This window comes from Mustela nivalis, assembly GCF_964662115.1.
Source record: "Mustela nivalis genome assembly, chromosome: 8".
NCBI classification, from domain to species: Eukaryota; Metazoa; Chordata; class Mammalia; order Carnivora; family Mustelidae; genus Mustela; species Mustela nivalis.
In genome coordinates this window covers 6,137,054-6,162,993 of record NC_139027.1, presented here as the reverse complement: position 1 = coordinate 6,162,993, position 25,940 = coordinate 6,137,054, and the positions used below count along the sequence as shown (strand labels likewise).

The 25,940-nt window shown below is 39.1% G+C and overlaps 1 protein-coding gene and 1 long non-coding RNA gene across 2 annotated transcripts in view; both read left to right on the top strand.

Annotated features, from left to right (window-relative positions):
* Nucleotides 1–25,940, top strand: part of YWHAQ (tyrosine 3-monooxygenase/tryptophan 5-monooxygenase activation protein theta) — a 38,919-nt gene that overhangs the window by 5,610 nt on the left and 7,369 nt on the right. The gene's annotated exons all lie outside the window — the stretch shown is intronic.
* LOC309871023 lies at nt 15,193–19,822 on the top strand. The gene is made up of 2 exons (XR_014314953.1): nt 15,193–18,006; nt 18,217–19,822. It is a non-coding gene; the product is annotated as an uncharacterized lncRNA (long non-coding RNA).

Below are 25,940 nucleotides of genomic sequence, written 5' to 3'. Positions count from 1 at the left end.
AAAAACAGGGATAGAGAGAGAACAGGAGCAGGAAGGAGAGAGAGAGAGGGGAGCCCAAGGCAGACCCTTAACCGACTGAGCTACCTAGGTACCCCTCCCTTTGAGTTCTTAGTAACATGCTGCCATCTTGTCAGAACGCTTTGTCTAGATTTCATTTTTTTTTTCTTGTTATTATTGTGTGTATGCTATTTTAATTCTAGAGTTCACTTTTCTGGAACTTAATCATTGAGTCCTGTATTTTCAAGGATGTATATCGTGTGTATCCAAAACTCTAAGCTTTGCTCTTTGAAAAATTTGGCACAGATTAAGAAGATGCAGCTGAAATTAAAATGAAATTTATTAGATAGAGGTAATTAAAATTGATGAACAGCAAGTGTTCCCCTCTCATTTGTAACATGTATGCTATTTTTATGTGCATATGCATATGTGGTTTTAGGCATTTAAACCCTTGGTGTGTGTTTATTTGGATGTTGCTTAATTATGGTAATTCCCTGTTGAACATTTACGTTGTAAACAGTTTTTCTCCACTATAAACAACACTGGGAAGAACATCCTTGCTGCATGCTTTATGCTGGGATTTACTTAGGTTAAGTTCTTGGAAGTGAAATTTCCAGATCAGAAGATGGGCTTTTCTTTTTTCCACATGGCCCTCTGAGAAGATTGTGTGCATTCCACTGTCAGCAGCAGTCGTGGAGAATGGCCATTTCTCCTTATTTCCAGCACAGATAGGTTTTTAAGGCTAACAAAAATCTAGTGACTGGAAGGGTTCAAATTTTACCTCCTTGTTCAGTATTGGAGGTAATGAGAACTACCTTTGTTCTTAGAAAGGGATAGTTACCAGACTTTTTTTTAAGTCTCGTGTATAGTTTCACTTATAAAATGGTACCATAGCATGGGTTAGTTAATTCAGGGTGCTTAACAGTTGGGAGATCGGCTTGATCATACTGATATTTTTATGTGATATTTCTCAATACCAGGTTTTGTGTTTAGCTCTAGTTGTTTAAGAGTAAGAACAGAATATATCTTTGTACTAGTCACTAGGTATTAAGGAGGGGTGGTAGAGAAGGCATCATTTAAAAGGTATGAAGAGAAGAAAAATTGTAGTTTATCCATTGATACTTTAAACTCTTAATTCATATAGGTAAATCAATGATGAAAGTTTCTTGACTATTTCATGAAAAATAATCTGACCAGATTTGAAAACATTGTTTGCATATTGAGGTATTTAAAGAAAAAATGTTGTTGATGCTATCTAGGACCTCCAAAAAATGGGTGGGGGCAAAAATGAAACAAGAGGGTTTCTAAACCAGTACAGGGGGAGCTGGCTTCACTAGGAATCCCTTATACTGTTCTCTCTCATGCATATGTTTGAAATTCTCCATAATTAAGAAGGTTTTTCCCTCCTAGAAATTTCACTCCTAAGTATTTACACAAGAGGGATGAAGGGACAGGTCCAGAAAAAGACCTGGACAAGAATGTTTATGACAGCTTTATTTTAAGAACCAAAAACTGGTGACAGTCCATTAATAGTAAAGTGGGTAAACTGTGGTATATTCATATGCTGGAATACTACTCAGCAGTAAAAAGGAATGGACTTGGTATACACTATGATATAGATGAATTTCAAAAATATAAGTAAAGGCAGCTGTGCAGAAAAGTACACAATGGGGGCACCTGGGTGGCTCAGTCGGTTAATTGTTTGCCTTCAGCTCAGGTCATGATCTCAGGATCCTGGGATCAAGCCCCCCATTGGGTTGATTGTCTGCTTCTGACTCTTACTCTGCCACTTCCCCCTCTCCCCCGTTGCTTCTGTGCGAGTGCACTTTCTCTGAAATAAATACAATTTTTTTTTTTTTAAGTACATTATGGGGATTCCTGGGTGGCTCAGTCGTTAAGCATCTGCCTTTGGCTTGGACCATGATCCTAGGATCCTGGGATCGGGCCCCATATCCAGCTCCCTGCTCAGCTGGGAGACTGCTTCTCCCTTTCCCACTCCCCCTGTTTGTGTTCCCTCTCTGGATGTGTCTGTCAAATATATAAATAAAATCTTCAAAAAAAATAATGACAAAAAGATAAAAAGTATGTTATGTAATTTCATTTATATGAATTCTAGAGCAAGCAAAAGTAGTCCATGGGTGACAAGTCAGAAGAATGGTGGCCTCTCTAGGGATGGAGGCAGAGATTAACTTGACTGGAGGGAACTTTTTGTGGTGATTGTAATGTTCTTTATGTTGATACGGGTTTGAGTGCCACAGGTGTATGCATTTGTGAAAACTCACCAAATGTACATCTAACATTTATGCCTTTCATTTTATTTAAATTCTGCTTCAAGAGGGAAAAAAAAAACAGTGATGCACATACTGGTGTGTTCAGTTTACACGAAGACTTAACAGATGGTTGGGTATGTGATAAAGCAAGTGTGGCAAAAAGTTAATAGTAAAATCTTCGTGGTGGGTATAGGGGTGTTCACTGTAGCTGGTGGTAGCCGTGAATTAGGGATTTGACATTTTACACTGCTGTGATTGATTGTCTTTAAAACTTATGGCAAGTAAACAGTGAAATTTAGGTCTTACCGATGTCAAGATAATAAACATGTATATAGAAAGGTATCAGTATCCACCTCAGAGAAAGGACTGGTTGGTAGATTTGGCACCAAAGCTTTTGTTTTATTTGGTGATGAATGTTAATTGGATTGATGGAGTTACGGGTTACAGTGCAAGACTTCCTAACTGAGTATTGGTCAGTGTTTTTTGTGGCAGTGTCTTTTTTTTTTTAAGATTATTTATTTATTTATTTGACAGAGAGACATCACAAGTAGGCAGAGAGAGAGAGAGAGGAGGAAGCAGGCTCCCTGCCGAGCAGAGAGCCTGATGCGGGACTCGATCCCAGGACCCTGAGATCATGACCTGAGCCGAAGGCAGGGGCTTATCCCACTGAGCCACCCAGGCGCCCTGTGGCAGTGTCTTTTTGTCTTTGTTTTGTTCTTAGTAAACTGTATGCCCAAGGTGGTGCTCGAACTTACCATCCCAAGATCAAAAGTCCCATGCTGGCTGAGCCAGCCAACCCTACCTCTAGGGCAGTGGTTTTCAAACTTACTGGACTCAAGAGACATCTTTACAAACCTAAAAATATTGTGGAGCCCGAAAGCTTTTGTTTGTACAGATTATACCTGTAGATGTTTACATTAGTAGAAATTAAAAGTGAGAATTTTGTAATCCATTTAGAATATGTTTAGAGTAATAAACTCATTAGAAATTAACATACTGTGTGGCTTTAAAAATTGTGGTGAAATAGGGGAGCCTGGGTGGCTCAGTTGGTTAAAACCTCTGCCTTCAGCTCCGCTTATGATTGCAGGGTCCTGGGATCGAGCCCCGCATTGGGCTTTCTGCTCAGCAGGGAGTATGCTTCCCCTTCTCTCTCTGCCGGTCTCTCTGCCTACTTGTGATGTGTCTGTTAAATAAATAAAATCTTTTAAAAAAATTGTGGTGAAATATACATAACCTAAAAATTTACTATTTTAAGTGTGCAGTTCTGGGGCATGAAGTACATTTACTTTGTGCAACCATCACCACCGTCCATCTCCAGAACCTTTTTGTCTTCTCCAGCTGAACTCCTTATTCTCCCCTTCTGTCAACCACCATTCTCCTTTCCATCTCTAAATTTGACTACTCTAGATACTTCATATAAGTGGAATAATAACTTTTAAGAGAAAAGTAAGTATCGGTGTTGCTTTATGTTAGTCTATTGCAGTATCCCATCTCTTACAGCTTCTGGAAAACTCCACTCATCTAACAATGACCATGAAAGAGCAAATAGCATCTTAATATTGTGAAAATGGTTTGACTTCATGCCCCTTCCCCAAAGAGTGCAAGAGAGACTCCTAAAGGTCCCCACATCACACTGAAAATTGCTACTCTGTGGGGATTCTGCACTGAAACTTGCTAATCATTGCCTATCATCACCAGGTGTTGGAGCAGTTTTCTGAGTAGTTGTCATTCATTATGTGGTGATAATGAAATTTGTAAAGCCTCCTCCCTTCTCATTGCCCCATCCCTTCATCCCTTAAATTATTTTAAGAATATAGGTTTGGGGACCAGGAAAAGTCACAGACTTGGTAACAAAGAAAAAGGAAAAGTTGATTTTAGATATCGAGTAATACCCTATTCCTGAAAAAAAATTAAAGAATTGGTATGTTGGAATGACTTCTGCTTCCTTATATTGAGAATGGTAGTAAAAGATTAAGATGATCTCTCTCTCTCTTTTTTTTTTTTTTAAAGATTTTATTTATTTATTTGACAGAGAGATCACAGTAGACAGAGAGGCAGGCAGAGAGAGAGAGAGAGAGAGGGAAGCAGGCTCCCTGCTGAGCAGAGACCCTGAGATCATGACCTGAGCCGAAGGCAGCGGCTTAATCCACTGAGCCACCCAGGCGCCCCTAAGATGGTCTCTCTTTTTACTCCTGAATTACCAACCCCAAAGTAGAGTTGGCATGAATGAAATATGTAGGTAATGATCTTTTGCAGTTGGTTTCATTTAGGTTTGAAAGTTACAAAGCTTTTGGAGATAGGTCTGCTATTAGCCAGCACGACTGAAGACTGAAGTGTCTCAAGGAAACTTGTCTTTCACACAGATCTTCACTGTCTATTTCACATGAGCTGTTTTCCATGATTTTTTGTCCTCTGGACCTTTTATTCCAATTGGATTTGGTAATAAGCATGTCTCATGTATTATCCTTAGTTTACTAACTTTAACTGAACATTCCTTCCCTCTCCTGTATGTTTACATAGGCTTTACTTGGAGAAGTGGGGAAACAGTGGTACAGGTGGTAAGAAAAAAAAAGTCTAAGGACTTTTTTTTTTTAAGGTTATTTGTTGGAGAGAAAGAAAGGAGAGAGAGAGCACAAGCAGGGGGAGCAGCAGGCAGAAGGGGAAGCAGGTGTCCCACTGAGCAAGGAGCTTGATGCAGGACTCTGGTATCATGACCTGAGCCAGCTGGGCACCCCGACTATAAGGGCTAATATAAACTTAACGTAAATGCTTGCTTCTTTTTTTTTTTTTTTTTTTAAAGATTTTATTTATTCATCAGAGAGAGAGAGAGGGAGAGAGAGCGAGCACAGGCAGACAGAATGGCAGGCAAAGGCACAGGGAGAAGCAGGCTCCCTGCCGAGCAAGGAGCCCGATGTGGGACTCGATCCCAGGACGCTGGGATCATGACCTGAGCCGAAGGCAGCTGCTTAACCAACTGAGCCACCCAGGCGTCCCTAAATGCTTGCTTCTTAAAGGGCAGTCTTAGATCACTGTTTATAAATATCTGGGTAACCATGCGAAACGAGTGGGGAAGTAAGTGAAAATGCTTTAAAACTAATGATACTGATGTTTAGATTAGACTTTTCACCGGCCAAGATGCTCTTGCTGGCGTTACTCAACTCGTATTAGTACTCCCATTTCCGGTATTGTTTTGCTTATTCACCAAGCAGCATTACTTGAATACGCTCAGAAAAGTTTTGTTCTTTAAAGGACTACTGTATTAGACACCTGCTAAGACACACACATACACACACATACACACAGAGAGACACACTGAGAGCATTCTGATCTTTCAGCTTGGTACTATTTCCAAGTATTTAACAATATATTATTTATTTATTTATTCAAGGATTGTTTTAAAAAAGTACTCTGCATCCAGCGTGGGGCTTGAACCACAACCCCAAGGTCAAGAGTCACATGCTCCATCGACTGAGCCAGCCAGGCACCCCTAGCAATATATTTTTTAGATCTTCTATGCACGTGTTCCCCTGCCATTATTTGATGGACTAGGGATGAGGTTAGAAAGGTTACGGTTAAGGGTTTATGCATCCTTTAATCAGGAAATAATTTAGATTATTCAAAGGCTCATTACAGAGACCAGGTATTGGTTCTTGGTGATGTCATAAACTTGACATCAAGTTCGGCATGATTGAGTGTCAGTTAATATAATCATGCTATATGAAAGTTATTATTAATGTAATTTAGTTTTTACTGTATTTAATTTTTAAATAATAATTAAACATCCAGGACTGACTTTTGAAGTGGGAAATGGTGCTATGTTGAAGTGACTTCAAATGGAGATGGGACCTTTATCAGATACTGATTTTCCCCGGAAAGTTTTAATTTCTTCCTCCTTCCCCATACCTGCCAAGATATTTGAGGTAGAAGAAAACTTGGGAACCATTTAATTAGCGACATGATCAGGAGAATAACAACTTCAGTCGATGGCGGAAGGAAGTAAAGGAGTGTGCATTGGCTGTGTTCAGTGGCAAAGTTGAAGAGTAAAGAAAATACTTAAATAGTAGTGTTTATTTGTTTGGCAAATATCTTTTCTATATCCAAGTTTGCATTTCATTTATTTTGCACAGAGATGAGCTTTGTCAAGAAAATGACATTTTTAAAAATTATTTCTTGTTACAATTTTTTGTCTTTAATTATTACTGTGTTTAAATATGCTGAACAAGGTGCCTGGTTGGCTCAGTTGGAGGGGTGGCAACCCTTGATCTGGGGCTTTAGTTCGAACCTCATGTTAGGTATAGAGATTACTTAAAAATAAAATTTTTTAATTTTTTAAAAATTTTTTTCTTTTAAGATTTTATTTAGGGCGCCTGGGTGGCTCAGTGGGTTAAGCCGCTGCCTTCGGCTCAGGTCATGATCTCAGGGTCCTGGGATCGAGTCCCGCATCGGGCTCTCTGCTCGGCAGGGAGCCTGCTTCCTCCTCTCTCTCTCTCCGCCTGCCTCTCTGCCTACTTGTAATCTCTGTCTGTCAAATAAAATAAATAAAATCTTTAAAAAAAAAAGATTTTATTTATTTCTTTGAGAGATAATGAGTGAGAGAGAACAAGGTCAGAGGGAGAAGCAGACTCCCCAAGGAGCTGGGAGCCCGATGCGGGACTTGATCCTGGAAGTCCAGGATCATGACCTGAGCCAAAGGCAGCTGCTCAACCAACTGAGCCACCCAGGTGCCCTAAAATCTTTTTTTAAAAATAGATTAATATATAGTGTGCGCAGAGTAACCTGGTACAGTTTGAATAACTAAGCAGGCTGTATCTCTGTTTTATTTATAACCAGCTGTACATTCTTGGGAAGAAAAAAGGTGATCCTCTTTATGTAGATATCAGAAAAATGCTTCGTGATTCATTTTTGTCTGACAAGACTTCTGAGAATTTCTGCTTTTAATGTAAATGGCCTGGCAGATGTTTATAAAACTTATTTCGGCTATTGATGGAAATAATTTCCTTTCAGTTTTCTTTGAAGATACCAAAGCAGCATATCCCCGAATCTTGAGTCTTTGGAGGACCTACTAAGAATTGTTTTAAAATATTTTTCTATAGGAGGCTCCTGGCTGGCCCAGTTGGTAGAACATGCAACTCTTAATCTTGGGGGTCATAAGATCAAGCCTCATTTGGGCATAGAGCTTACTTACAAAAATAAAATAGGAGCACCTGGGTGGCTCAATAGGTTAATATCTCAGGTCATGATCCCAGGGTCCTGGGATGCAGTCCCATATTGGGCTCCCTGAAGCAGGGAGTCGGCTTCTACCTCTGCTCCCTCCCCGTACTTGCACGCATGTGCGCGCGCTTCTTGCACGCATGCTCAAAAATAAAAGTTTTTTTTTTTAAATAAAATAAAACACATTTTTCCATAAGATACAATACTGTCTTTCCTGCGGTAGAACTTATGATTAGAGAGTTTATGGGGAAAACAGGATTGAAGGGATGGATGGAAGTTAAAAATTAATCTCTAAAACTCTGAACAGAATTTAACAAGTGTTCTCTGATCATCTGATCCTGTGTGCTACTGTTGTTTGTTCTGTTTTTAAATATTTCCTAAAATAAGACAAAGACAATGCACTCAAAATTTTAGTGATATTTTACTTCTATTTTCAAGTTATAATAATGAGTGCTATACAAGTAATTTCCTTTTTTCCCCCCTATTCTTCCTCTAAAGACACTTAATGATCTTCCTCTAGTTTCGAAGAAATGCTTGCAAAGTAGTTTGTCTTAGTTGCAGATACTCTTTATATTAGAGAAGTTTCTTTCTCCACTATCTTTCTTTAATGACTTGGGAGTATCCGTTCATATTTATCCTTTTTTTTTTTTTTTTTTTAAATTAAACTCCATGCCCAGCATGGGGCCTGAACTCTTGAAGCAAAGATATCAAGAGTCTTATATACTCTATTGACTGAGCTAGCCAGTTGTTTTAATTAAATATAACTCAAATACTCAAATTCACCTATTTAAAGTATATGATTCAGTGGTTTTTAGCATATTTACAAAATTGAGCAGCACCACTATTCTCTGATTTATTTTCATCATCACAAAAATCCTATGCCCATTAGCAGTTATCCCCTCTCTCTACTTCTGCCAGCCCCTGACAACTACTAATTTACTTTCATTTTCTGTAGATTTGCCTATTCTGGACATTTCATCATATAAATGTAATAATACACTCTATTATCTGTTTGACTTAGTGTAATGTCTTAAAGATTCATCCATGTTGGGACACCTGGGTGGCTCAGTGGGTTAAGCCTCTGCCTTTGGCTTGGGTCTTGATCTCAGGGTTGTGGGATGATGGAGCCCTATGCCAGGCGCTCTGCTCAGCGGGGAGCCTGCTTCCTTGCCTCTCTGCTTACTTGTGATCTCTCTCTGTCAAATAAATAAAATTAAAAAAAAAAAAAAAGATTCATCATGCCTTTTTATGCCTGAATAATATTCCATTGTATGGATGTACCACATTTTTTATCTAGTCATCTGTCTTTGGACATTCGGTTGCTTCCATCTTTTGACTATTTGAAATAATGCTACTATGAGCATTCATGTACCCTTTTTTCTATTTTTTTTTTTTGAAAAATTTTAAAAGATTTTATTTATTTATTTTAGAGAAAGTGAGTGCATGAGTGGGGGGAAGCATAGAGAGAAGCAGCGAGGGAGAGAAAGATGATCTCCAGCAGACTCGTCGCCAAGCACAGAGCCGGATATGGGGCTTGATCCATGACCCATGAGATCATGACCTGAGCCAAAACCAAGGCTTAACTCACTGGGCCATCTAGATGTCCCTGAGATTTTATTTTTAAGTAATCTCTCTACCCAACGTTGGACTCGAGCTAACAACCCTGAGATCAGGAGTCACATGCTCCACCAACTGAGCCAGCCGGGGCCCCCCCAGGTACGTTTCTGTGTGGACATCTTTTCATTCTCTTGGTCCTATCCCTGGGTCATATGATAACACTGTTTAGCCACTTGAGAAATTGCCATAGTGCCAGAGTGCCTGCACCATTTTAAATTTCCACTAGAGTTCCAGTATCTCTGCATCCTCACCAACAGTCATAGTGGATATGAAGTGCTTTTGATTTGCATTTTCTAGATGATTAATGGATGTTATGCATATTTTCCTATGCTCACTGGCGATTTGTCAATCTTTGTAGAATTGTTGATTCAAATCCTTGATCATTTTTTAATTGGGTTGTCTTTGTTGGGTTGTAATAGTACTTTATATATTCTGGATACCATACATTTATCAGTTATATAATTTACAAATATATTCTCCCATTCTGTAGGTTGTCTTTCACTTGCTTGATAGTGTCTTTCGAAACACGAAAGTTAATTTTGATGAAGTTTGGCTTTCTTGTTTTCTTCGGTTGCTTGTGCTCTTGGTGTAATATGTAAGGAACCATTGTCTAATCCAAAGTCACAAAGATTTACACTTACGTTTTCATCTAATATTTATAACGTCTTGGGTTTTACGTTTAGGTTTTTGGTCCATTTTGAGTCCGCTTTTGTATATGGTGGGAAGAAAGGGATCCAACGTTCGTTCTTTCCATGTAGTTATTCAGTTGCCTTGCACCAGTTGTTGAAATGTTAATTAGTATATCCTTGATCTGCAATTCTCAGTTTATGGAAAAAATAATCAAATGGTTTGGCATAAAAATTCACTTAAGGAAAACTTGTGGCTACACCATCCTAATGCTCCAGCCAATTGTTTGCCCAAAACACTCTGGAGCTTGTTTCCATCCCTCTGCTTACTGCTATTCTCACGTGTACAGCTTTCCGTCTACTGTTTCTGTGTGTTAAAATCACATGTGTCCTGCAAGATAATTTAGGTGCCCCTGCACTTGTTCTGTAGTCAGTTACAAGTTATAGCTTATTAATACTTTCACATCTGTTATCTTAGACTATTCTGCGTGCAATTATGGATAAATGAGATGTGTTTACTTGTATGAGAACTGAGGCCAGTTAGCTGTGAACTCAAATTCAGTTTGTCTAGAGAAGTGCTCTTTGGGGCGCCTGGGTGGCTCAGTGGGCTAAAGCCTTTGCCTTTGGCTCAGGTCATGATCTCAGGGTCCTGGGATTGAGCCCCGCATTGGGCTCTCTGCTCGGCAGGGAGCCTTCTTCCTCCTCTCTCTCTGCCTACTTGTGGTCTCTGTCAAATAAATAAATAAAATCTTAAAAAAGAAAAGAAAAGAAAGAGAAGTGCTCTTTCCGTTTCCACTGCCTTTGTTGTAAAGCCTCCTTCTGCAGACCCCATTCTTCGGAAATCCGCTCTCCTTTCTCTGGATTCTCTTATGTGGAAATAGGGGCAAAGTGGGGCCTTACGTAAGCACGTTCTTCAGCTAGAACAGCTGCCTTTTATCTCTTTCGATATATGCTTCTATTGCTTTAGAAGACTTGGGGGAGGAAATAATCACTGACTGTTAGAATTTTGTAACTATTACCATGTCAGGAGGAGTCCAGGTTCCTGAATGGGACTTAGGAGACTCTTCAGCCTCTTTTCTCGACCTTCCTTCCCTCTGCTCCAGCCACAAGGAACTACTTCCTGTTCTATACTGTGAACTTGCTTACCTTAGTAATTCTTTCCCTTGTGTAAGAATGTGTTGTTCTGTTAATGTAACATTTTCTTTCTCACCAAGCCTTGTCGTGAGGCAAAATTCCGTATGGTTTGGAGTTTACCGATGTCCTGAGTTCCTCTTGTGGCTGCCCCCAAAACAAATTACAACCAATTCAGATCAGTATTGGTAAGCTTTAAGGGTATGTGGGAATAAGGACTTCATCTTTCTTTTCTCCTCTCTATACTATAAGCACTACTTTATTTTTCAAGGTTATTTTTTGTGCTGTACCCAGTAGTTCAGTTGAATGTAATCAGTCAACCATACAAATTTGGTTCCAAATGCAGAATAATTTTCTTACCACAGTTTCTTTTTCTTTCTTTCTTTTTTTTTTTTTTGTAAGATTTTATATATTTGTTTAATAGATCACAAGTAGGCAGAGGCAGGGGGGAGGGCAGGCTCCCTGCTGAGCAGAGAGTTGATGGTCTGGACCCTGGGATTATGATCTGAGCTGATGGCAGAGTCTTTAACCCACTGAGCCACCCAGGTGCCTCCTTACCACAGTTTGTTAAATTCCTTTTGACTCTGTTCTTCTCTTTGTGCCCTGTAACAGGGCTGGTAGACTAGAGCTCTGTGTACGTGTGTGTGTGTGTGTGTGTGTGTGCGCGCTTATGTATATATTGCAGAGGTAATTGTATGTGGTATAGCTTAGCCACAGATGGAAAAATTAGTCTGCAAATAATTATATAATTTCTGTAATGTAGAAATGGCTTAATCCATTTGTCATAGACTTAACAAAAGACAAAGTTCATATGAAAGTATACTGGTATTTTGCTAGTGTAAGCTATTACCTTTTTTTTGGTAGTTTTCCTAGGATATCTCAAAACTTGACCCATACACCAAGTTAGCAAGACAGTTTTAACCTGTTTTTAATTACTAGAACAGCTTTCTATTAGGTATCAGGATGTCTGTCAGTACTAAACTTACAATTTGACTTCCTGTTTTGTTTTGTTTCCTTTAAGGAAAATTTGTTTTTTCACTGTCATTTTTCTTTTTCTTTGCAAATCAGTGGCTAGAGTAGTTTCTGGATACCAGTAAATTACAAGTTCTCTAAGGGGAAGTAAGTACAGACAGTGGTATTAGCCTTGGTTCTTTTGGGAGCACTGATCTGTAAATGTTGGTTGTCTTGTGGTTGTGTATGTGTAATTGTTTTTCTGTACAGATTGACAAATTTAGAAAGTAGTGTTGGTACTACCAGTTGGGTGTATTAAACTGTCGTTCCAAACCTGCATATCTTGGCCAGAGAGTTGAGAATCTTTTTTTTGTTTTTTTTTTTTGGAGAGTTGAGAATCTTTGAACAGAGAGTCTAACATCCCTATTTTGCTGTTAAGACCACTAATATGTGAGGACATACAGCAGATAGGTCAGAGATCAAGGACTGAGCATGACATTTGTTTCTCATATCTGGAATTGGGTCAGCTGCTTTGTGTGAAGTGAGGGTACAGGGACAGTGATTTTCTTTGATGCTGGCACGTGGGCGTCCATAGACACCCCTCTGTGTGTTAGAGTCTTACACTCTGGTCTGTGTCTTCAACACCGTAGTCATAACAGCTCTGTAGCCGAGTTGGAAGAAAGGGTGAACATTCTATACAAGAGCATTTTATTCGTTTTGGGTTTTGTGAAGGACTAATTGTTGAGGGGAGCAGAGGGAGTGCTCTGTGTCATAGAAAGGCCATCTTCGCCTAATATGCTCAATAAACTTTGCTTTGCTGCCCAGCCTTCTTCCCCCACCCCCTGCCCAAATGGGGAGGAGGCAGAGAAATAGATAAAGCTTTTTCTCTCTTACTGAATATTGAGAGCTTTGGATTTTTTTTCTGCCTTTCCTCTCTGCTTGTTTATCGTGTGATTGATTGATTGATTGATTGATTTTGCTCTTTACTTTCTTTTGCCCACAAAAATAATTAAGCACTTGATTGTATAAACTAATCTGGCTTACTTTTTTACTTTCATTATAACTAGAGTAGCACATACCCCTTTGGGTCTGCAGAATCCATATTTATTCTCTAACCATGATGACAATTTATCATGACACAGTAGTCATATTGATTTGTAAATTTGACAAATATCCCAGCCAGTGTTGAACTTTATGTCTTTGTTACCTTTAGAATTATGTTTCAAAAGTTTGAACATAAATGGTGGTTTTTAGTCTATTACTAACAATTCTTTCTCCCAAGAATGCACATGCACATTCATGAGTACCCTGGAGTTGTACGAATTTTAGTAAATAGCGACTATTGCTGTAATGGCCTAATAACACTTTTTCAAGGATTCCCCCACTGCCACCAATGTCAGGATAAAGAATTCGTTTGTTTGGTGGGAGTGCCAGATCACTAAAACAACAGTAGTTGTAGTGTCCAGTTATGGTCCAGGATTTGTCCCCTTAGATGGGCTCCACATCTAATTTGTTGGTCCAGTGAGAGTGGAACTGAGAGTATGATGGTCTAGTCATGTTTATTGCCTACGGATACATTTACAGGAGGAATCGAATTTAGCATTTGGAAATTGGTGAGCATAGAAATCCAACAAAAGGCAATAGTTGGATAATCTCAATGACTCATTACTCTGACACCTGCTGCATTCAACCTCTGTAGAGGTAATCTGCTGTTACTGTGTCAGTGGACTGTGTTCGTGGACCTAAGTACCGTCTCTTCAGAATAGTGCTAGAGATTACTCCGTGTTTGTTTTCGCACTCCCTCCAGTACCTGCTGTTGCCAGCTTCTACTGCACCGCTTGCCGGTACTCTTTCCTTCTGGCATTTGGGAGGCACCTCATTGTTGCTCCGTCCTCTCCCTGCTGTGGAAGGAATGGTAAAGGTCGGGCATCAGTCAAGACAGTGCTACCCAGTATATATGATACAGTGGAGAAGGTGGATTTTTCTCCCAGCTTCACCTTGCTCGTGCGATGGCAGCGGGGATGAGTATCTCTTTACCATTTATGTGAGTTGGAGGCTGTAGGTTAGAGTCTGATTCTGGAGGATGAGAAATGTGAGCCTAGAAATTTATTCTTTCTTTAACCAGCCCTTGGGATTTTTGAACAGGAGATTATTAACAAACCCAGAATGGAATTTAAGGTTAATCTGGCAGCAGGGTATAAAATGGATTAGAGAGAGAAGACCGCTAAAGCCTGGTAGATCAGTTAGGTGATTGGATTAGTTGAGGTGAAATGATACGCTTAACTTGGGTAATAGAAATAGGAATGAGACTGAGAAGATAGATCGACGCACTGCTACAGAGGCAGAATCAGTAGCGCTTGACATCAGGTGGTGGGATGGGGAAAGGAGAGTGAAAGTCAGAGGCATTGCTGGTGGCTTTGGGTAGCTAGGAGAGGGAAGAGGATGGTGGAATAGTAAAGTAGGAATAAGGAATGTAAATATAGAAACAGGTTTGGAAATAAATTTATTTCTGTTGAAAGCATAGTGAGATCTATTAGATCTAATAGAAAATCATTTACAAATGTACGAGGATACTCAACTATGTAACGCTACAGGGAAGTTGGGAGTGTGAATGGATTGCTGGAGGGGTTGTATTACCTCCCAGAGTTTCCTGCACTTCAGAGTACAACCTTTATCCTTGTGGATTCAAACACACTGTGGTTGGGGGGGTTGGTTCAGGGGTAGATCCCAAACAGTCAAGATGTTGTGACTGGTATATAAAACCAAAAACATTATTCGTCTAGAGTAAGGGATAACTAGCACAAAACTTGACAGTACCTGTGTTGGTATGACCAGTATGTTCTCTTTCAGTAGGCAGATAGACTCACCCAGAAATCTAGTCATCATCAGGAAGTTACTTCATAAATGTGGCCTCATGATGAGGAATTCTGTGGCTGTTCAAATGTGTAATGGCCATGATGTCTACAGCAAGGCATGCGTTTGCCAGTGGGTTGATGGACTGTGGCTCACACTCCTTGCTATATATTGGATTGTTTTCTTCATCCTCTTCTGTTCCATGTCTCTTTCTGTTCTTTCTGATTGATTAATCCTTATTTTTAAGGTATATTTACTTTCCATTATGTCAGATTATAGTCAAGTCTTGCATTTTTATTAATTTGCTATACAAATTTTCATATATCAAAACTAGAAAGTCTTTTCCTTCAGTGGGTTACAGTTCAGGAGAGGAAGATGCATGTTCCCAAAGTATACCATGCTTATTGTTCTGAGGTTTCCAAGTGAAATCTGGACTTGGATAAAATTACATCCATGGGTTTGGGTCGCTGAATATCAGAGGGCTAGGGGAGTAAGGCCAAAGGAAATATCAGGATGATACCCATGTTTCCAACCTAAGGCAACTGAGTGCTTTTTCTAAGAAAAATTGAGTAGGGGAGGAGAGTCAACACATTGTGTTCACAAGGCAAATTTTATTTTTTAATGAGTAAAGTTTAAAGTCCTAGTGGCCCATCCAGGGTGTTCTGTGTGTGTGTGTGTGTGTGTGCCCGCGCACAAGTGCATGTGTTGAGGAGCCCTCAGTCTAGTGTGTGAGAGAAAGATGTGTGTGTTGGTATATGTTCTTTGAGGTTTATGTACAAGCAGTATTCTGAGTAATTTGAATTAATTCACTTAATCTTCACGACAGCCCAGTGAAGTAATAGTGATTGGCATTAACTCTGTTTTATAGATGAATAAACTGAGGTACAGAGCTGTAAAGTAAATTGCCCAAATAAGCAAGGGACAAATTTCTGAGTCATTAACATGTAGATATTGGTTAAAGTCATGCCAATAAATACCTCAAATTAACCTATACCTTGTCAGTTACTTTAAAATGGATGTGAACTCTTGAAATATTTGAGATTCTAGGTTATTCTAATGAAACATTTCTTCCTGATAGCAAATTTTCATAGTCATCAGAGTTTTGAAAGTGTAGTCATAAAGGCAGACACTTGTTTAAAAAAATTACTATACTTAAAAATGTAGATAATCCTCTAAAAGAGAGTTGGGAGACACACGTCCTTTTATAGCCAACTCAGTTCTTTGCACATACAACGTTTGAGAGAATTTCTGTCTTTCTAGGTAATCTGAAATACTACCCACTACACACATTATGTATCACACATGTATTGTTATTCAGAATCTTCACAATAATGCTGTGTTGTTACAGTTTTAGGAGTGTGGAAACTTCACAGATTAAGACCAGGAATTTTTCAGTTACTTGAAATTTTAGTTACTGTAATTATTCTAATTGGTGCCTTCTCTTTTATTCCATTACTTCTTCCTTCCCACTCTAAAAGGGTTCTTTCAGTATAGGTCTGAGTGGGAACTTCTGTCTTTGTCTGGATAGATAATTTATTTTGCAGCTGACAGTTGCTTTTCTCAGCACTTTGAAGATACTTGTTTTCTGATGAAAAATCAGTCGTCAGTCATATTGTTGTTTCTTCCTTTATAGGTAATGTGTCATTTCTCTGGTTGCTTTTAAGAATTTTCTTGTCTTTGGCATTCTTCAGTTTTACATGAGGGTCTAGGTATGAGTTTATTTTTATTTTCTTTCTTGGGATTCAATGTGTGTTTCTACTCGGAAGATTACTGTCTTCTGTAGTGTTACTGGGAGAGCCTCAGCCTTACTCCTGCATTCGTGAATAGCATCTCTTCCTCATTCTTTCTCGTCTCTCTAGAATTCCTATCACATATTATCTTAAACATCTTTTTTTTTTTTTTCCTTGAGAGAGTGAGACAGAGTGCGAGGGGAAGAGGGAGAGAGAATCTTAAGCAGACTCCATGCCCAGCTCAGAGCCTGACCCAGGGCTCGATCTCATGACCCCAAGACCTCTACCTGAGCCAAAATCAAGAGTCAACGCTTAACAGATGGAGTCACCCAGGCGCTCCTAAACATCGTATTTTAGACCTCTGTTTGCATCTCTAGACTTATCCATAATTTTCTCATCTTGTTAGTTATTTGTTCTGTGTTCTGATTAGTTTCTTAAAATGGGCCTTCTATTTTACTAATTTTTTCTCTTTTCTTTTAATTCTAAAAACCTTTTCCCCTACCCCTTCACTTCCAGACTTCCCCTTTTTAAAAAAAATTTATTGTATCATGTACTTCCCCCTAGCTTCTTATTCCTTTTTTTTTTTTTTTAATCTTTTTTGGTTATTTTAATCAAATAAAAGTGTCAGACTTCTACAGAAACAACGAGAATGTTCTAATAACTCATAACCCAGCTTCAGCGATTATGAATTGTGTTTTCTTTATATCCCCACCAGAAACACTCCTTCCCATCCACCCCTCTTTTGAAGCTAGTCCTGGGCAGTAGCATCTGTTTAATCCGTAACTACTAAAATGTGTATCTTTAATCATTTTTAACATGCTTATTTTATGTTTTGTTACACACTCATTTTCTGAGTTCTTGGGTACTAACCTCTTGTTTGCGTGCTGATCCCTCATTATGATGAGTTTGTTATTTTCAATAGCAGGGATGTAGTTTTTTCCATGGAACTTGTGTGTGTCTTGGATTGTGGAAGCGTCTTTGCAGTGGTTTGGTGATTCGTTTCTGCGGGCACACTAGGCTTTGCCCCATTTCTGTGTACATGTTTAGCTTGTGGACTCACACGTCATGTATGGAATAAAACTCTGAATAACACCTGCACGGGACATGGGTTCAGGTTTCACTTTGTTATGGGAGACTCTGCGCACCGGCCTCAAAGCCCAGGAAATAGTTTTCTTGCTATTTCTCAGCGGTGACAGACGGAAGTTTTTCTAGGCCCCTACTCCCTGTACACAACCATTGTCATTATTATAAACTGACACTTTTAGCTCTTTGTTTTATCTTTCTGTCCAGCACCTCAAGATCTCCCTTTCTTCTTTTGGAGCTCTGTTACAGTTTTTCTGTTTTATTTGCTTCTCTTTGGGATTTTGTTTATTTTTTAGAAGGGAAAGTCTGCTCAGTCTCCCTGTGCTGCCAGAATCAGAAAGTCTTGTTTTTGCCCATCTCTTTGAAGATAATGAGTCACAGATTTCTGAAGTACTCCATATTAAATTGATCGAGGTATGTTCTGTCTCTCTGTGTGGAGGTATTTTTTTCTGATATACTGCCATTTGGGTAGCAGTTAAAATATGTTACCGTTTGGTGAGGTCAGGTGGACAGCACAGTAAACCTGCATTCAGACTTGTATTTTATTTTATTTTATTTTTTTTAAAGATTTTATTTATTTATTTGACAGAAATCACAAGCAGGCAGAGAGGCAGGCAGAGAGAGAGGAGGAAGCAGGCTCCCCGCTGAGCAGAGAGCCCGATGCGGGACTCGATCCCAGGACCCTGAGATCATGACCTGAGCCGAAGGCAGCGGCTTAACCCACTGAGCCACCCAGGCGCCCCTCAGACTTGTATTTTAGTTAGAAGTCTTCTGTTCGTGAATTTTGTGTTCAAATTGAATAAGTCCCATTAATTTGTGCTTCTCATATTGGTCAGAAATGTTGGTAATATGATATATGATTTAATATAATAGAAGATATTAACAAATGCTGTTTAATTGCCAGTCTTTAAAATACATGAGATTTATATAAGATACATCTGGGAACTGAACTCATATCATGAACTTATAAAGAGTTTCTACAAATCAGTTTAAGAAAATAGCAAATGATGTAGATACAGTGTTAACAGAAAAGGACATTCAACTGGTTTGACTTCATTTATAATAAAACTACAAACAAAACTCTAATAATATATTTTTCCCTTACAGACTGGAAAAAAGAAAAAAGAATGTTTTTTTTCTGAGTTCAGAAGATGTTGAGAACTAGAAACATTCAGAACATTGCTAGTGGGATTGTAAATTGAAAACGGCCTCCAGGGAGGACAGTTTATCCTTAGCATAAAGTGTACATTTGGTGCATTGTGGGAAATATCAAAAGTTGCCTGTTTGGTGGACTACTATGCAGTCATCTGTGTACAAAGAGGCAGTTATATGGATATGGAATGATTCAGAGGGGTTATTATATGGAAAAAGCAAGGTATAGAGCAGTGGTATAGTATGGTGACATGAGGGAGGGAGAACATGGATTTTTAAATGTATAAAATATCTGGGGGAATGTACAAGAAAGTAGTAATGATGGTTTCCTTGAGGGAGGGGAAGAACTGGATGGCTAAGAACCCAGGGAGAGGAGAGAAGCTTTATCACTTTCGAATTTTCTGTGATGTCCATGTATTATGCATTATTTTAATAGAAACCAGAGTCTTACTGTGCTTCGAGAAAATACAGATAAGGAAGGGAGAATCCTTCCCCTAAATCTAAAGATTTTATTTCTTTGAGAGAGAGAGAAAGAGAGTGTGTGAGTGCATTGGGGGGGGGGTGTGGAGCAGAGGAAGGGGGTAAGCAGACTGCTGAGCAAGGAGCCCAGTGCAGGTCTTCCCTGTTCAATTATTCTTTCAAATAACCCCATCTATAACTAGTATTTTCTGTGTCCTTAACTAAATTAAAATGAAGTTAGTAAGTAATATACCTACACATAATTTTAAATATACATTAAGACTAATGGGAGAAATAAAAGGAATTTGTAGTAAAACAATATGTATTTCCATATGTAAGTGTATACATGTCTAAAGTGTAAAGCCTAACAAAGTCAGATGTGCCCCTAAGAATCACCGCGAGTGCAAGAACCTTCAAATACAGATTCCAGTCTGTACTAGAGTCTCTCCCTCTGCTCCTCCCACCCGCCCCTCCTTGCACACATCACTCTCCCACTCTCTCATAAGTAAATCTTTAAAAAATAAAAATAAAAGCTGTTCAGGGGTGCCTGGGTGGCTCAGTCAGTTACGTGTCTGATTTTTTTTTCAGCTCAGGGTCATGATCCTCAGGGTTGTGAGATTGAGGCCCAAGTCAGACTCCTTACTCAGCCAGGAGTCTACTTGAGATTCTCTTTCTCCCTCTCCCCTCTGTCCTCTCCCCCCAATAAATAAATCTTTTTAAAAAAATAATAAAAAACCAAAAATTTAAAAATGTTCAGAGAAAGAACCGTTACTATTAACATGACTTCACCTTCCATTCTCAGCACATGCCTAAAAATGTTAGCACCTTCTATGCGAATGTTAAGTGGTAGAGCAAGAGATGTAGTTCCTTACTTTTTAGTATTGAAATAAAGCTCTGAATTACGACTGATGCCTTATCTTGAGAAGGAGTATTTATCTTCTGAAGTGGGGTACTTATTAAGAATGAAATATGTAGTGGCGCCTAGGTGGCTCAGTGGGTTAAATCCTCTGCCTTCGGCTCAGGTCATGATCCCAGGGTCCTGGGATCGAGCCCCACTTCGGGCTCTCTGCTCAGCAGGGTACCTGCTTCTTCCTTCTCTTTCTCTCTGCCTGCTTCTCTGCCTACCTGTGATCTCTGTCAAATAAATAAATAAAATCTTAAAAAAAAAAGAATGAAATATGTAGCATTAGTACTACACTGGGACAGCAGGCTTAAGCTGGGGCCGTCCTGGGCTAACCAGGACATACTACTCCTGTGGTACAATTTACTGTTGAAATTTTGTTTGTTTGAAGAGTCTTGAGATTTGATACAAGCTTTCAAGTAAAGGAAGTAAGGACCAGAATAGGCTTTGCAACTTGAGTTTGAACTGTAACTGATCTCATCTGCTGGTGTGATGTCCACTAAATCACACAGCCCTTGGGATCTCTCACATTGGTCATTGACCTCTTATTTCTGAAAAGCTTTACTACATTCTTTTTTTTAGCCATCCACCAGAGTTGGAGTTCAACACTTGGATTCCAAGACTTGACAGTTCTAAATCAGTAAAATTTTTGAATAGTGCAAGAGCAATTAATTGTTCAAGGCATTCATTTTATTAAGGGTAGAAATTATTTCCATGGATTAATTGATGCTGTGAAATCTGATCAAGTTGGATCATGTTTTGGGTGACTTGTTGCCTTTAGGCAACTCAGCCCTAGCCTCCTGTACTTAAAATGGTAATTTCTGAGAATGGAAGGCCTTTGGATCTTAATACTCATTATATATAAAGAAACAGAGTTTTGAGAAGCTGTGATTTGTGACAAGATCAAAAGCTAATGACAGAAGTCACTTTCATGAATGATAATCTATTTCTAAAATCATACATTCTAAAATAACCTAAAGTTACTCTTGTCCTTTATCTTTGTCTGTCTTGGATCCACCCTGTAATTCCAACCTGTCATGAGCAGCTTCTGAAGGATCCCCTTGGCCCCCTCAAATCGGGGTGGTTATATTTGCATAATTTCTTTCTGGATGAAATATGACTTCCTTCTTGAGTCTTGAGTTTTACTTTGATTTCAGTGTCTTCGATTAATCAACCTGAGCAAGAGACAGTCACTGTCTAGAGACTGTTCTTCATACCTACCATGTCAGTGGCTCTTTGTACCGTATATAATACTTAAAATTAGGGTGTTAGAAGTTTAGCTTTTACCACTTAGTAAATGTTCCAGTTGTTAAATAATTATATTGCCCTCTGCACCATATTCTTTTGTTTGGTTTTGTTTTACTAATTATATATCTAACGTATAGCCAAATGCTCTTAGATATTTTGGGCTATATTAATCCTTATTTTATAGGGTACTAATTAGAAATACTGGCTCTAGTTTCAGATTCTGGCTCCATTTAATTTTATGATTTTGGACTTATTTCTGGACTCTAGTGTTTGTTTGTTTTTTTTTAATTGTCAGTGGTTGTTTATATGTAAGTGATACAGAGAGTGCTCAGGATGGGAGTTGGCACATGAAGGACACTGGGATCTTGCTGAGTCAATAGACACAGTTTTTATATGGTAATGTGTGCTGATTAAGCTGATAAAAATATGCAGATGATGATTAGTATATATGCCCTAAAGTCAGAGATCCAGTGTGTTTAGTAGTGTTTTATTAATGAATTTCAAGTTACTAATAGGAAAAAGAATATTTTTTGTTTTCTTTTGATTATTTTGTTTGTATTTTAAGGCTTTTCATCAGTTAACCTACTCTTCTCAGTAAATCTGTTTATTAAGCTATATAATGAGGGACAGAAGCCAGTTTATTTTGTCTGTAAAACAGAAACCACTTAAATGAATTTAAGGTAAAGATACTGTTTTAGCTTGTTGAATTCCAGGGAATATTACCATCAAAGCCTGATGAATTGTTCAGCAAAACTGTTGATACTGGGTGCCTGGGTGGCCCAGTCCCTTGGGCCTCTGCCTTGGCTTAGGTCATGAGCCCCGGATCGCGCTCCCTGCTCTGTGGGGAAGCCTGCTTCTCCCTCTCCAACTCCCCCTGCTTGTGTCCTTTCTCTTGCTGTGTCTCTCTCTGTCAAGTAAATAAAATCTTTAAAAACAAAGTCCAAAAAACTGTTGATGTGATGGTAGGATTATTATATGCCAAAATAATTCACTCTTAGAGTATGAATGAAGTTTTGTTTTCTTCCTAGCCTTTTCTTCAAGACATGGGGTTGAAGAGGAATGGTTACTATGACTAAATCTGCGTCAGTATTAGTGCTGGACATTTTCATTTCTTACATAGTTCTTCACAGTTTTTCTGATACAATTCTCTTTTTTTTTTTTGCCATCCTATCTGTATGAGATTAAGCTTATTCTAAGGTCCTTTAGCATCTCTTAAAATGAGCTGTATAGGCACTGATAGTTTTTCCTCTGACTTTGCTCAGGTTTGAGTTTCTGTGGTCTGGAACTCAGTTATTAGTCCGTCTTGTAATTAGGGCAGTCCGTCTTGTCTGACTCTTGGTTTCATCTCAGGTCATGATCTTGTGGGTCATGGGATTGTGCCCTGTGTCGGGCTCCATGCCCAGTGGGGAGTCACCTTGAGATTCTTGAGCTCTCAAATAAATAAATAAATCTTTAAAAATCTTAAAAAAAAAAAAATCTATGGGGCACCTGGGTGGTTCAGTGGGTTAAAGCCTCTGCCTTAGGCTCAGGTCATGATCCCAGTGTCCTGGGGTTGAGCCCCACATTGCATCTGGCTCTCTGCTCAGTAGGGAGCCTGCTTCCTCCTCACTCTGCCTGCTTCTCTGCCTACTTGTGATCTCTGTCAAAGAAATAAATAAAATATTTTTTAAAATCTTTAAAAAATCTAAAAAAAAGAATGCATCACTTGCCTTCTACCCAAGTCATTGTCTGTGTTGGAGGGAACTACCAGCTTAGCTCCCCAGACCTTCCAGGATCATAAAATCTGTGGGTTGAAGATCTACAAAAGGGATCTCAACAAGAGTAACACACAGGAGAAATTAGCAGGGGAGCTTTTAACTGTGTAGATGTGGTTAACAGATTCCCTTTCTTGTGACTTCTTACAAGTGACCTTATGTGGAAAGATTTCTTATGCATATTGAGTTTTTTTAATGATTTTTTTCTGAAGTTGTATACTTAGGCTATATATCTTAAATATTTATAGTCCTTATTCTATCTGGCATTAATAATTAATACTGGTGTTGATACTACTTGATAACAGCCATGATCAGTTTGGTAATACTGAAGCAGAATCCAGTCTTTTGGGGCTAAAATACACACCTGTGCTACTGATAGCATGTGGAAAGACAGAAGTGTTCTGTAACTGTTGTTTTCCTTCACAGCGGGCTAGTGGCAGATGATGAGGAACCACGTGACCTGGCTGACCCTCCAGGAGGGAAGTGATGTAAAGTCACTTTACAAAAGCCGGTGTTGTCAGTCACATGTAAATAGGGAAAGGAAGAGTTTAAGCTCGAAAGTGGCTGTAGTTACTAGTGCAATAGCTGTTAAGCAGCTTTCCAAAAATCTTTGCAAGGCCAGGAAGCCGTCGTCATGAGCACGCGCACATCTGGCTGTGGGACCGAGAGCGGCAGATAGTGCTAGAATCACATCTCTCCTCTCACCCCTAGTCCTCACTCCACTCGGGCTTTCTCAACCTCTTCTCCCACGTTTAATCACCAAGTGCTACGTGTTAAAGGTACCGAGTAGCCTTTTTGTGTGACTAAATGTCTTCACCAGAGTTGGCACCTTTTTGGAGATCCTCTGAGATCTTGTCTTAACAGACTGACTCACTTGGGAGAAAAAGAAAAGTGAGAGGCACTTTGTTTTATGTTACAGTTTCTCAGTTTGGGTACAAGCAGAGGTGGTGATTACCATAGAATAAATACTGTGTTTGCATTATTTTTTTTTTTTTTAAAGATTTTATTTATTTATTTGACAGAGAGAAATCACAAGTAGATGGAGAGGCAGGCAGAGAGAGAGAGGGAAGCAGGCTCTCCGCTGAGCAGAGAGCCCGATGCGGGACTCGATCCCAGGACTCTGAGATCATGACCTGAGCCGAAGGCAGCGGCTTAACCCACTGAGCCACCCAGGCGCCCTGCATTATTATTTAATACAACTTCTCAGAATCCACTCTTGTTTGGTTTTTCTTTTAAGATAGGGGTGACTAGGGCACCTGGGTGGCTCAGTTGGTTAAGTGTCTGCCTTGGGCTCAGGTCATGGTCCCAGGGTCGTGGGATCAAGCCCCACGATGGCTTTCTGCTCATTTGCTCTCTCTCACTCACCAATCTCTCAAATAAATAAATCTTTAGGGGCGCCTGGGTGGCTCAGTGGGTTAAAGTCTCTGCCTTCGGCTTGGGTCATGATCCCAGGGACCTGGGATCGAGCCCCACATCGGGCTCTCTGCTCTGCGGGGAGCCTGCTTCCTCCTCTATCTCTGCCTGCCTCTCTGCCTACTTGTGATCTCGGTCTTTCAAGTAAATAAATAAAAATCTTTAAAAAAAAAATAAAATAAATAAATCTTTAAAAAGAGAAGATAGGAATGACTGTGAGTCAGTTTGAGATTTGAGAACAAGTAAACTTTTTTGGCAGTCTCACAGGGTTGTCCACCCTCCCTACAAAAATCCTAAATTCAGGTGTTCCCCAAAGTAGTTTTTGAACTGAAAATCATCTGTGATAGATAAAAATGGTATTTGAGTAAAAAGTTAAAGTTGTACAAATTTCTAAGATTCTGAGAAAGAGTTTCTCAAGTTTATTTATTTGACAGACAGAGATCACAGGTAGACAGAGAGGCAGGCAGAGAGAGAGAGAAAGAGAGGAGGAAGCAGGCTCCCTGCCGAGCAGAGAGTCTGATGTGGGGCTTGATCCTAGGACCTTGGGAACATGACCTGAGCCGAAGGCAGAGGCTTTAACCCACTGAGCCACCCAGGTGCCCTACATTTTAATAACTGTTAAAATTGGTGATGTTGAGCAGAAGAAATTCTTACAACCCAGTCTTTTGAATCTTGTCTCAGTTAAGAGGATGGTGGTTTGGAGGCATTAGTTTCTACACTCGCTGCTCTTGTTTGGGTGTGGCCCTTCCTGACCTCTATTGCTGCGTTCCTGGTCCAGCAGCTTTCCAGACTGAAGCCATAATTTTGATAAGAGTTTGCCAATTTTATAATATATAGCCTTCAGGGGCTTTGTGAGCTAATTTTAAAATTAAGAATTTTTCCTGAGCTTTAGACTCTTTTTTAAAATATCTTTATGTAAACTGTTAAAATTAAGAATTTAAAGTATGTTTTTCTTTTTTAACATTTTTGTTTATTTTCTTCAAAATAACTTACGGATGTAACCACTGCATTTTGTTTAGGCCGTTTTTAGATAAACAACAGGGAAGTTCTTGAGTTAGAACTACATTTTCTAAACTTTTCCTTAGCCTTTTTTAAAAGTCTGTAAACAATCTTTTACTTCTTTGGTAATATACTTAAGTGAATTTGAAAGTCTTAACTGAGTTCCTCCAAACTTGTAATTCTGTATTGTAGTTGGTATCTTTATGTAATGTTTAGTTGATAATATGGGCGGCTATTTTTCCAGAAAGCAAGCATGGCTGTGTCAGTGCCTTGCTTATACTTTGTAACTAGTGTTGCATTGTCTAGATCAGTACTTCTCAAACTTTGCACCTAGGCAGAAGAGTGGGAGCACCTGGCTGGTTAATCACTAACATTGAGTACTTAATATGCGGAAACTATACCATGCTTTCACATCCATTTATTGGTTTTATTGCCCAAACAAACCTGTGAGGTACAGGTATTAGTATCTTAAAATTTCTATGAGAATTTTATTTTCTTCCATAATATTTTTCATTACAAAACAATTTTTACTTACCATCACATAA